The sequence below is a fragment of the Tupaia chinensis genome, unplaced genomic scaffold (assembly GCF_000334495.1).
Source record: "Tupaia chinensis unplaced genomic scaffold, TupChi_1.0 Scaffold000689_1, whole genome shotgun sequence".
Taxonomy (NCBI): domain Eukaryota; kingdom Metazoa; phylum Chordata; class Mammalia; order Scandentia; family Tupaiidae; genus Tupaia; species Tupaia belangeri.
Window position 1 is genome coordinate 1,167,477 of NW_006160212.1, and position 10,273 is coordinate 1,177,749.

The following is a 10,273-nucleotide window of genomic DNA, read 5'->3' on the forward strand; positions in this document are numbered from 1 at the left end:
TCCTGCTCTATAGCTCTATTCCGAGGTACCAGTCTCTTTCATCAAAATAACTGCAATAGCCTCTGTTTAGATACTCTATTACACAGTTGCTACCTTTAACCCATTTTTTTCACAAAATAGTCATAAAATATTGTTAAAACATAAATCTCATTATATAGACTCTAATATATTTTCTTCCATCTAAACCATTCTGTAAGTGTTCAGCACTGCTAAATTCAGAATCAAAGTGCTCACCATGACTCACAAGATCTCAAGGTCTTTGACCTCCTCCTTTTTCCTGCTGTGCTCTAGGTGCCCCAACAGCCTCCTTTTTGACTCATGCACTAAGATTTTTCCTGTCTCAGCAACTTGAAATCAATTTTCCCTTCCTGATAATTTTTGCTCTTGCTTTTGGAATAATCAACTCTTCTCTCAAGCTTCAACCTAAATGCCATTTTATGAGGAAGTTCTTTCTGTCCCCATGTTGCTACTATGCCCCCTACTCAAGGAAAGGTATTATATAAATTTTTTGAGAGTTTTTTTCTATAGGGCATGTGCACGTGCCAGAAAGACAGAGAGAGACAGAGAGATAGAAAGCAAGAAATCACCCCCACCCCCCAGGGGAATGGCCATGCCGTAATCCCTTCTTCTCTATTCTCCTCTCAGGATTTTGGGCATGCATGCACAAATGCCCACCATGAGTTTAACCAACCGGGTCTAGAACTTGAACAGCAGTCGACTACATGAGAGTCCAGTGACATAGCCATTATGCCAACTGCTGTTCCCCTGTAATCTTATTATTACAGAATTTCTCATAGTTTTATTTTAAACAATTTTCCATGTGACTTAATTTAATACATATCTTTTCCCCTAGATAAAAAGTTCTGTGAAGTCCCAAATCCAGTCTTTAATTTTCATTATCCTGTTTCCAGCATAGAACGTAGTTCTGCATATGGCAGAACACATGGGACCAGTGAATGAATGGGTACTAGATGGTGCCTAATGGCAGCTACACCTATTGGGGTAATTAAGCCAAACCTCTTAGACTATAGGGCTCTAGAAAATCTTATCTATCCATGTGGAATGATCTTTCTTTTTCACTTTAACTTCTGTTAACGCTTAAGAGCCTACTGCAAACAATACTATGATGTTTCATACCCATCGTTCTATATTCATTTATAACATCTATTACAATGATTTTACATTTAATTGTACAAAAGTTTGGTCATTATCTTGTATATACTTAAACTTGAAGAGCATAGTTAACATGTATTTGTTTATTGACCAATATCCTAGGGGCATACCAATATCAAGATGCTCTTGATATTTCATGAAATAAATGAAAGAATGAATATTTAGGAAGCTGTTCTTTTTTTAATAGCATAAATACATTTACTCTAAGAGTTATTAGTACAATACAATAATAGTATGTGTGTTTATCGGTGTTAACACTAAGGCAGTCCTGATCTCAGTAGGATAATTCACTGTCTTACTTAACAAAGACTCTTCAATGAACATATTCAAAAGCACAATCACATTTTCTATGTTTACCTAAGGTCTTATTTATTGACCTAGGTACTCCAGGGTTCTGTGCGAAGGGTAAGTGCTTTTTGTTCAATCACAATTCTCACATTCAGTTGTTCTCTAACTTGTCTCACTTGTTTCACAGAACCAGGGAACACTACAGTTCACAATTAAATGTATCCTACAAATATTCTTACAGCCTCTATAAGAACAATAAACAGAAAGAAAGCTGTCACCAGGATATATTAATGACTTCATTTATACCTGGCCTAAACAAGAAAACTACGAAAAGCCATCTGGCTTAGATACTGAGAAAATGCCTCAGGAGATCACAATAGCCTTTCTTTAATATTCTTTTTTCCAGGCTGATTGACCCAATTCTTCCATGATTTCTTCATAGATTTTATTCTAGAGTAGTGCTTTTCCTGACCATTATTCTGAATTATAGCAATAAGTCATTACCTCCAAGTCCCATGGTTTTTCCACTCTTACCAAAAGGGTATATAAACGCTGGGCTATCAGAGCTTTAAAGATATGTGGAGATTGGGTAAGTGCTATTATTTATTTATTTGTTTTTAGATTTTTGCTATAAGGCATGTGAGATTGCTGGAGAGACAGAAAGACAGAGAGAGACAGAGAGATGGAAAGCAAAGAATACCCCCCAAGGGGTAGGGCCACACCATAATCCCTTTTCCTCCATTCTCCTCTCAGGAGTTTAGGCACACATGCACATGAACCCAGCATGAGATTTAACCTGCTGAGTCTGGAACTCAAACTGTGGTCGGCCATGTGGTAGTCTAGAAATGTAATCATTATGCCTCCTGCTGGTCTCAATCTCTTAATATTTTAATAATGAGGAAACTGAGGCCCAGAAGGTCAGACTTGAAAAAGGTCTACACGATCAGAATAATTATGACCTCTACTTATAAATAGGTACTTATAATTAGGAGTTCTCATTAAGTTTATGTTGCTATGAAAAGAAAAAAAAGACACTTTTGAGCACCACAAAAACCTCTAAATTTCTTACTAATGCTGACTGAGCAATCATATTTCTAATGATATCCGTATCATTCCTTGATGATGGATTGTCTGAACAGTTGACAGTGGCATCAACATATGTCTATAATTCTATTAGATAGCAATTACTCTCCTCAGATACTTATCTTCACTTGTAAATGTGTGCTGAGAAGTTCTGGATAAAAGAAAAATATAAATAGCACAAGGAGGAGACAATTTTAAATGGATAATTTTATGATTTTCAATTTCAGACATTTTAAACATTGATAAGGGATATACTATATATCAATTATTTTCATTATCATTTTTATATTTATGACTCTGTTATCACTCTTAATGATTTTTTTAAATATGGAGCCCAAGAGTTCTGGGATGCTTCAGTGGTGACGGTTCTTCATGTGGCATTGAAGAAGAAAAAGGAAAACATATACATAGAGTCTCGTGAAGAGAGAATTTCTGGGGTTAGCAATCCAGACATAAACACAGGATAATCTGACTCAGGAGTTCCCAGTACTCTTTACAGACAGTGAATTGATACAATATTGCTATGAGATAATTTAGCCAAGAGTTTATCATCAAAACTATGCATGGGACCAGCAGATGGCATAACAGTTACATAGCTGGACTCCCATGTAGTTAACTGTGGTTTGAGTCTTGGACCTAGCAGCTTAAACTCATGCCAGATGTGTGTGCATGTGTGCCCAAAATCAGGAGAGGAGAATGGAGAATGGAGACGGGATGGCCATCCCCACTGGGGGTTGATTTCTTGCTTTCTGTCTCTCTGTCTCTCTGGTGAGCACGTGTGTTCTATAGCAAAAATCTCTCCAAAAACAAACAAAAACCTACGCATATCTGGAGAGCAGCATATGGCATGGTAGTCAAGGAGCTGGATTCCCACATGACTGACTACAATTCAAGTCCCAGAACTGGCAGCTTGAAAATCATGCTAGACATGAGTGTGTGTAAGCCCAAAATCCCAGGAGGAAAATGGAGAAGGGATTGTGACGTGACCATACCCCATGAATGTATGATTTCTCACTTTCCCTCTCTGTCCCTGGCAAGTACATGTGCTATGGCAAAACCTAAAAACCAAACCAAAGCAAAAACTATGCAGATCTTCAGCTCTAAAATTTCTTTGTGGTGAGCATACAATCCTAGTAGTAAAATAATTACTTTTTTAAATATTAAGATGAGTCAGATATGTGGGCACACATTTATTTCTGGTATCATCATGTATTTCTGAAAAGTTTAGGAAAAGGCTAAATACCTCTAAAAAGTATTGATTATATAAATTATAGTATATACACCCTCATTGGTGTGCTATACACACATTAAATCATGATGCAGGTTTATATTTATTGATATGGAGAGATATCTTGAAATTCTACTGAGTGAAAAAACAGATTAAAAAATAGAAATGAGGTAGATTCTCACTTTGAAAAATGGGTGTATTTAATAAGTGCATACATGTAATACTCTCACCTACCTCTCTTTTTAAATTTCAGATATGTTCTAGAGAGTCAAGGGACTAGTTCCATTTTCAAAAATGTTAACAGTGATTATAATAGAAAATAAGACTTTCTGAGTATTTTTCAGTGTTATACTTTTAAATTTTATAGTAAGTTTAAGATACTTCATATTATTATAGAATAACTTTTATTTTGAGACTATTCATGGTATATTTGAGTAGCCTCTTACTCTTTAGATAAATATAAGTAGCCATCCATAAGCTCTACTCAAAAGGGGTAAAGATTATGATTTTGAATTTCTGCATCTTGTTAGCCCACTTGCAGAACTAGCAAGAGCTGAAGAAGGAGACGGCTCTGCTGGGCAGGATGCAGTAAGAGCTTTTGGAGGAGACCGTTAACTGCCGAAGGAACCTGAGCATGCAATGCAGAATTCTTGACTGTATTTGTAAGAGACAGAAAAATAAACTAATTTACCTCCCAAATGTTGAGTTTATCCAGGTTTGTCAATAAATGGCATTTACTGAAATTAAAGTTTCTAAGCCGCTATTATTTTTTTAAAATTTACTTTATACATTCAATCACTCTACACCACTACAGCTTGTAAAGTGAATTTACCCAACATGAATACACTGCACCAGCAATTTTAATTCATTTCTTCTCCTTTCCCTGAAACCCAGTGACTTGAAAGTTTGAGAATTGGCAGAGGTTTTTAGGAACTGGGAGTGGTATGTGAAAAAAGCCTCTTTGGAGGTCCATAGAAAAGTTCTGGAAAGCTACTTGCAGATTTTCATCTCATGGCTAAAAGGTTATTTTTTTAAATAACCTTTAATCACACATTCTGAACCCAAATCCTAAGCTAAAATCAGACAATCATTGATTATTACAGTGTTGCAATTCTAAATCTAACTACACAAGGGAGCATGAAATAGGGAATTTTTCTTTGTTATCCTATTAATATGTTGTCATGACCCACCTAACCTTAAGTAATTACATCCAACAGAATTTGCACTGCACACTAGAATAATACAAATAGTGTGTAATAAGTGTTCAGTGATATGATTTAGTCATCATGAGTAAAAAATATAATAGGATTAAGGGGAAAAGAAAAACTATTCAAAACTTAAATCTTTCAGAAGGTCTATTGCCTCATTGTTTCAAGAAAACAGCACCAACAATCACCCAGAAAATGGCCTGATACTGAGTTCGGGCATCATTGACTCTCTGGCCTGATCCTGAATCCAGGGCATCATCAATGATTCTCTCCCTCTTGCTTAAGTTCCAAGTTTATCAATATCAGCAGAAAGCTCTGTGTCACCCACAGCCTTTACTTGTCTTCAGCACTGCTGCCATTATGGAGTTCAGTTTTCTATTAACTTTTGCTTGAATTACTGAAACGGTGTCTAACTGGTATTCCTACTGCTTTGTCCTCTTCTAGTCAATTTCCCAATGTCATTTTTCTAAAATACATCTCTGACCCTGGCAACCTCCTCCCTAAAATGCTTCAATGACTCCACATTTTCAGCAACATAAAATCCAAACCCATAGGAAGACACACAAATTCTTTGTGGTGGATCCTGTCTGCTCATTCTCTAGCCTCATCTCTGTTGGGTTCCCTGATGATCTGTTGCTTCATCCTGAACTACTGCTCATTCCCACATACCACATAACTCCAAATTATCTGGGGAAATGCACACATTGACTCTCCCTTTCCTATTAGATATTCTCATGTCACCTTTGTTGTCTGATTAGCTTCAATTCATCCTTTAGGATTCAGTTCAGATACCACCTTGTCCCAGGCGTTTTGTGTGACCTCACATATCAGATGTTTATAGCCTTCCATCTCTCCTGTAATACCCCCTCTATTTTAGGGCTGTGTCTACGTCTATAACCATTTATCTGCTTCCCAGGGTACACAACCAGCTCCCTAAGGTCAGGAACCACATCTTATTCATTGTTGTGTCCTAAGATCAACTCTCTTACTATATGTTAAGTATCAGTGCATACCCCAAATTCTGTTAAATTAACAAATGAATAAAGAAGTGGTGAAGAGTGTACTTTATTAATAAAATTAGTGAAATGGCAATGCCATTATGAATGTAGAATTAAATGGCTATATGAAGTAATATTGATTATAAGAAAAATAATACACTTTGAGACCAAAGTTTTTCAAGATTATATTTTATCTAGTTTTCATTCCATATAAATTAATTGTTTAATTTATTAAATATTCCATATAATATATTGTTTATATGTATATTTATCTGTGCATGTGTGTGTGTCTAGGGATAATAATACAATTAGAATATAATGACATGTATAGTATTATCAATTGGTTTGGTCCGAGAAGTATTTCATGATGGGTAAAGTCTTTTTACAAGAAAAATGAGAAACAGTGTTTGACTGTTTTAAAAAAATAATTGGAATAATAATAATAATGATCAGAAAAAAAATGAAAAGATACTGAATGATGAAGTGGGGAGTTTAATGTCTCTGTATTGACTGACGTGCATGGCAATCTCTTTTGAAAAAGCAATGTAATACACTGTAAAGTTATATGAAATTCAATGTTATATAAACAAGATTATGATGATAATAAATAAAAAGTAAATAAAAAAAGAAATATATACATGCATATACATTAGTGTATATGTATAGACTTTAGACACACACATATGTATGTGGGCATGGTGTGTGTATACATCATACCTATATGATACATAACTGATACAAGACAGATATGAAACTGAACTCAAGTAATGGTAGCCCTGCTGAAGATGGAGATATATATATTTTTTTCCTCTCATATTCTCAACGTGAATTAGAGTGGGTCCCTATCAGTGAGTTAACTCAATTTGCCAATCAAATATGAGATGATAAGATAGTCTGCATTGCTCATTGCATGTTTTCCAATGGTATAGGCACTGTTAGTGTCTTAAGGTCAGAACTGGTTGTTATTTTGAATTCTACATGGTGCCAAGCACCGTGTTAAGTACTCAGTAATAATAGTCATATGAGGAAATGGACCGGATTTCATGGGTAAATGGGTAATTTGTTCTTGAAGAGCTGAAGTATGGGAACCAGAAATGCAGAGCAGCCCCAAAGCACCAAACCTTATATTTCGTGAATTTAGAAAAGTTTTTCAAAAAAAGCTTAATGCACAGGAGTTGACGATTTATTAATAATTCCTTTCTTGAGAGACTCAAGCAGCTTGGGCTGTTTTCAGCTCTTTCAAGTCCTCTCTTCTGCTGATGTAGCGAGAAGCAGCAAATTCAAAGTAAAGCTAAAAGAAGCCTGGAAGCTCAGCCTCTGGGCAGTCATTTTCAGTATTTATGAGTGCCTGTAAATGGCTAGTGAGCTGGTGGTAGCACCATTGATTCTATTTTTAACAGTTGACTTCCTCACAATCAATGGGATTGACCAAACCAACTGTCAAGTCAGCAGCTACAAAAGGATGGTCACACTGCAGTCCATTAACGGGGCTTATGGCTCCAGGTGGGCACACACCTTCAATGAAGCCCAAGCCAGGGAACACACTCCCTGGCACCAAGTGTACCCATCCTTTTCTCTCAGTGCCAGCTGACCCCATTACTATGGAAACTGGGTGAACAAAACCCCAGAAGCAAATTATGCAGCTCTTTAGCACCCTCTGGTGTCCTGTCTTCCAAAAACCCAAAATTCTCCTGGGTTTTAACAAACCGGACAAGTGCTCCTGCCCAAAGCAGTGTTTTTCCAATCATGATGTACAGGCATCCAGACTAAAAAACTCTTTCACATGATATTATTATTCATGTTGACTAAAGAGACTACGAAAGGGAAAAAAATTGCCCCTTAAAATGTCATCTAATTCAAGGAACTGGAATCACTTAGTATGTTTTGGCATATAGGTAATATGAAAACTGTATGCTTTGAAATCTGAAATACATTTTGAGTTACACAGATGAAATTTTCTAGAAAACAGTTTGTTTATGTAGAAGCCAAATGAGTTTTGACTTATTTCAATGAGAAGATGGAGGGTGCAAAGGAGTCCTAACTAAAGTAGAATTCAACCGTGGGTAAATCCCATAGAGCAGGCATGCCAGCTGAGCCTTAAGCTTGCCTCCTTCTTCAGGTTGAACCATGACTTTGTGTACATCGAAATCTCTAAGAACCTATTTTTTTTTCAGCTATAAAACAAGAATATAAATATAGGTCATTTTTGCCATCCTGAGGGAGAAATATGGAGATGTGAGATTTTGTGAGGTTGCCAGAGTTTGGGGTTCCATACTACTTGAAGGTGGCTGACGGGTACACGGGGTTATTATCACCTTGTGCATAGGTTTGGCTCTTTTCATAACAAAAAAAAAATTGTTAAGTGACTTGCAGTTGGAATCAATTTTCCATGTTCCCCTGAATATCAAATTAATGAGACTCTACGGCAATCCTGAAAACACAGGAAGAATGGTTGATTCTCATTTTAGATTCTCTCGTGATTATATATTTTAGAATAAGCAGTGGTAGTTCAATAAAATTTCTCTTTTTTGAGAGTGGCCTAAAGCAATGTATGAGAAGAAGTGAATTAGAGAGAAGGATTTCTGCAGAAAAGTGCCAAGCGTTCTTCATATAAGTTTTTATCATAACTGTACTCACTTATTAAGATCCTACTAGGTACCAAGAGTTTTAGATACCTCATTTTATTTAATCCTTCTAACATTCTTGCAAGGTAGATTTTATTATTCTCATTTTGTCGAAAAGGAAACTAAGCCTCAGAGATGCAAAGCAATTTGTCCAAGTTAACATATATCTTGTAGAGCTAATATTCAGACTTAGTTTAAACTGAATCCAAAGCCTGTTTTCTTTCCACAGAACTAGCTTCATTTAATTTAGACAGTAAAGTGGGAAGAGAAAAAATTCCTGAACCCATTATTCTGGCAAAACAGTCCAAGAATTTTTTTTTTTTTTTCTTAAGAAGAGATGCTTCTGGGGCTAGTTGGTGGCATGGTGGTTAAAGCAGCTGGATCCTGCATGGCTGACCACAAGGTCCCAGTCCAGACCCTGGAGGCTTGAGGAGCACACCAGACACATCTGTATACATGCCCAAAATTGCTAGAGGAGAAATGGAGAAGGGATTACAGTGTGACCATTCCCCAGGGATGTGTTTTCTCACTTTATCTCTCTCTCTCTCTCTCTGGAAGTTTACTTGCCCTCTGGCAAATTAAAAAGAGAGAGAGAGAAAGAAGAGATGGTTCTAAGAAGTCCTGGAGGCACTCTTTTGCCACTACAGTCAAGGGAAGCCATTTTTCCCACACTGTCAGGAAGTGAGTTCAGGCTAGAACAAAGTCTGAATGTCTCCATACTAACAAAAATCTGCATAATGATTGTGTCATCATAGTGATGGTCTAAGATCAAAGAAGTCTTATTTTATATGTAATCTCTGTGATTTTGCCTAATAAAAAGAAAATTCAACAGGTACCTGTTACCTTTTATTTCTCTTTGCTTGAACATGGATTTCCCATTCTGATGTTGGAAAGAGTTGTCCTAACATCCCAGATGATGACAAGAAGTCAAAGATATTCTCCTCAGTCTCCTTAACCAGGGCTACTAATGGAAATACCTTTCTGGGCATTTGAAGGAGCTATTTTGTCACCAAGAGAGTGAGAAAGCAAAGATGGCAGGGCAGGGAAAGAAAGAGACAATTTCCTTGGGCAATAGGTTGGAAATTCTTGGCACTGTGGTCTTCAGCATTTTCAGTGTTGGAAACTCTCTTGTAACGTAAAGACCTGGAGATCAGGACAACAGAAGAAAACAAAAGACTACAAGATTAAGAAAAAGAGAGAGAGAGAGAAAGGCAATTTTGCAGGCAGAAACAATCGCTAGTTTAGAATCAAATACATAAATGAAAATAAAAAGACATTCTCCTTCTGCAAAGGTCCAGAAGTGTTGCAAATTTGGGCTTTCATAAAAAGGAGTGTTACATTTTTCAATTTTTTTTACATCCATGTTTTTTTTTAGCTTGTACTAAATCACCCAGTTTTTCCTTCTAATTCTTTATTTCAGGATCACTGGATTCTACTGTGTTTGAGAAAAAAAAATAGGAACCATAAACCTAAATTATAGCCAATCAGATTGTACTCACAGCTCAACTACTAGACAAATTGCAGCTCATGAAATTTGCTATGGGTCAGGAGACTGAGTAATTTTATTTTAATCAGTCTTATTTGAAGCTGGAATGCCGTTGCAGCAAATCCTCTGAACAGGATTTCAGAGGGGGTATGGACTGGTCTTTTTTCCTCTTCTCCCTCATTTTC